The sequence below is a fragment of the Pan troglodytes genome, chromosome X (assembly GCF_028858775.2).
Source record: "Pan troglodytes isolate AG18354 chromosome X, NHGRI_mPanTro3-v2.0_pri, whole genome shotgun sequence".
NCBI classification, from domain to species: domain Eukaryota; kingdom Metazoa; phylum Chordata; class Mammalia; order Primates; family Hominidae; genus Pan; species Pan troglodytes.
The window spans coordinates 69,107,688-69,111,087 of record NC_072421.2 but is presented as its reverse complement, the minus strand read 5'-3'; the positions used below and the strand labels follow the sequence as shown (position 1 = coordinate 69,111,087).

Sequence of the window (3,400 nt, the reverse complement as noted above, 5' to 3'; positions counted from 1 at the left end):
TTTATATTTGTCTACTTGGTTCTCCCTCTAGCAGTTTCTGGGACTTTGGGAGCAGAAAGGAAGAAAGAGGATAATGGAGACAGAGGTCTCAGAGACAGTAACATTGGAGTGGCAGTTCATGGAGTGTAGGAGAGAAAACTACTATAACTGGGAGATAATTACTTCATCTGGATGAATTGAGAGGTGGATTACCTAGGCATCTCAGTGAGGTTAGAGAGCAGGTGATCAGAGATGTAAAAGTTATTTGGAAAAGCCTTACATCAATGTAAGATATCACTGATCAACCAAGAGCCTCCCTGTTCCCCAGTTAGTCTTGTCAAAGGGACTCTGCTAGGCTAGAGGGGCGTCATATCAAGATCCTCTTCCAAGATCCCTTTTAGGTTTTTAGGTTTTAGATGTTTTCAAATGACTCTAGGACAGCTCTTCAGTAGCTGTATGATCCCAGGCAAGCTATTTTCTATTTTGTTCCCTAGTTTCCTCATCTATAAGAAGTTGTGATAATAATACCTACCTCACAGAGCAAGTGTGAGGATTAAATAAAATAATGTGGGTAGAAGTGCCTAGCACAGTGGCATTCTATACAAAATACTGTATTCCCTCATCAGGTGAATACAGTCTCCCTTAATCCTGAAGCTGATGCAATTGTGTGGTAAATATGCTGTCACTTTATAGAGGTGTAAAACCTGTCACGAAAATCCTATTTTCTTAATGAAACATTATAAAATTGGATATTGGAGATGTGTCCGCAGCCCTTCCATAAAAAAATCATCTAACTTTCCTAACATGCTGAGGTAAAAAACTTTCAGTGAAGAAAAAGAATAGTAGCAGCAGTAATAATAATAGCAAACACATGCTTACTGGATTTGAGCCTCAGTGGAATGATATGGCCTAGAGATTAAAATGTGAGTCATCTGCATGGGGGTGATATTTGAAGTCATGTACATAACTGAGGGTGTCTGGAAGAGTTATATGAGAAGAGTGCAATCCTAGGACTGAGTTCTAAGGAACTGAATCACTGAATGGCCAGGAAGAAAAGGAGGAGTGTAAAAATGAGTCCCAGGACTCGTGATGCCAAGGCCGCTGCGAGCGGCTATAAAGAGTCGGGGTTGAGCCCCAGCTGAGCCGAGGGCTCGCACTCTTCTGGTCTCCCAGGACCGTCACACCTGAAGAAATGAGTGGTAGATTGGCTCCAAGTAAGAGCACAGTGTATGTATCCAGCTTGCCCTTTTCCCTGACAATGACTTGTACCGGATATTTTCCAACTATGGCAAAGTTGTAAAGGTTACCATAATGAAAGATAAAGATATCAGGAAGAGTAAAGGGGTTGCATTTATTGTATTTTTGGATAAAGACTGAACAAAACTGTACCGGGGCAATAAACAACAAACAGTTATTTGGTAGAGTGATAAAAGCAAGCATTGGCTGAGTGCGGTGGCTCAGGCCCGTAATCCCAGCACTTTGGGAGGCCGAGGCGGACGGATCACTTGAGCCCAGGAGTTCAAGACCAGCCTGGCCAACATGATGAGACTCCATCTCTACTAAAAATACAAAAACTAGTTGGGTGTGGTGGCACGCCTATAATCCCAGCTACTAGGGAGGTGAGACAGGAGAATCACTTGAACCTGGAAGGCAGAGGTTGCAGTGAGCCGAAGATCATGCCACTGCACTCCAGCCTGGGCAACACAGCAAGACTCCGTCTCAAAAAAAACAAAACAAAACAAAACAAAAAACAAAAAAAGAGGAAGCATTGCTATTGACAATGGAAGAGCAGCTGTGTTCATCTGAAGGCGAAACTACTTTGATAAATCCAAGTGTTATGAATGTGGGGAAAATGGACACTTAAGTTATGCCTGTCCGAAAAATATGCTTGGAGAACGTGAGCCTCCAAAGAAGAAAGAAAAAAAGAAAAAAAAGAAAGCTCCTGAACCAGAAGAAATTGAGGAAGTAGTAGAAAGTGAAGATGAAGGGGAGAATCCTGCTCTTGACAGCCTCAGTCAGGCCATAGCATTCCAGCAAGCCAAAATTGAAGAACAAAAAAAATGGAAACCCAGTTCAGGAGGCCCCTCAACATCAGGTGATTCAAGACGCCCAAGGATAAAGAACAGCACATATTTCCGTGATGAGGAAGAACTTGGTGATTAAAATCTTGCCCTAGCACAGTAATAAAAATCAAGATTTGTTAGTAACAATCTTGACGATCTAATTTTAATAAAAATAAGAAGTTAATACTATCATGTTAATACTATTACTGTCATCCCAAGAAAAATGATATATTTTCTCTTTTTTTTTTTTGAGATGGAGTCTCACTCCGTCCCCCAGGCTGGAGTACAGTGGTGTGACCCCGGCTCACTGCAGCCTCTGCCTCCTCCCAGGTTCCAGCGATTCTCCTGCCTCAGCCTCCCAGGTAGCTGGGACTACAGGCACATGCCACTACACCCGGCAAATTTTTGTATTTTTAGTAGAGACAGGCTTTCACCATGTTGACCAGGCTGGTCTTGGAACTCCTGACTTCAGGTGATCTGCCTGCCTCAGCCTCCCAAAGTGCTAGGATTACAGGCGTGAGCCATCGTGCCTGGCTGAAAAAAGATATTTTAAAAATTTATTTGAGGCCGGGAGCAGTGGCTCACGCCCATAATCCCAGCACTTTGGAAGGCCGAGGTGGGCAGATCACGAGGTCAGGAGTTCGAGACCAGCCTGACCAACATAGTGAAACACCGTCTCTACTAAAAATACAAAAAATTGGCTGGGAGCGGTGGCTCATGCCTGTAATCCCAGCATTTTTGGAGGCCGAGGCAGGCAGATCACGAGGTCAGGAGATCGAGACCATCCTGGCCAACACGGTGAAACCATGTTTCTACTAAAAATAGAAAAAAATTAGCCAGGCATGGTGGCAGGCGCCTATAGTCCCAGCTACTCGGGAGGCTGAGGCAGGAGAATGGCGTGAACCCGGGAGGCGGAGCTTGCAGTGAGCTGAGATCAGGCCACTGCACTCCAGCCTGGGCGACAGAGTGAGACTCCGCCTCAAAAAAAAAACAACAACAACAACAAAAACACAAACTTCCTGAAGACCGAAAAGTTGAATGATTTATTGTTATTTATGTTAATACACTTTTCATGATAATTTTGTCTTTAAATATGGGTGTTTTGTCATATTTCTTGTAGCTTTATCCCAATCTGGATAAATTGTAAATACCTATAAAATAAATTGTAAATACCTAATAAAATATAAAGTAACATAGCTCTAAAAGGCTTAAAATCAAACACAGGTGTTATTTGTCTGCCCTACCCATAGCACCAAATTCCATTCCCTAGAAGAAACTACTCATATGTGCATGCATGTCGCTAAATAAAATACATATATTTCTGTCACTTAATAAAAGAATAAAGGGGATTATTCAAT

The 3,400-nt window shown here is 42.6% G+C and overlaps 1 pseudogene; it reads left to right on the top strand.

Moving 5' to 3' along the window:
• The first annotated feature begins 1,060 nt into the window (after positions 1 to 1,060).
• Positions 1,061 to 2,187, top strand: LOC100611546 (zinc finger CCHC-type and RNA-binding motif-containing protein 1-like; annotated as a pseudogene).
• Positions 2,188 to 3,400: the final 1,213 nt, after the last annotated feature.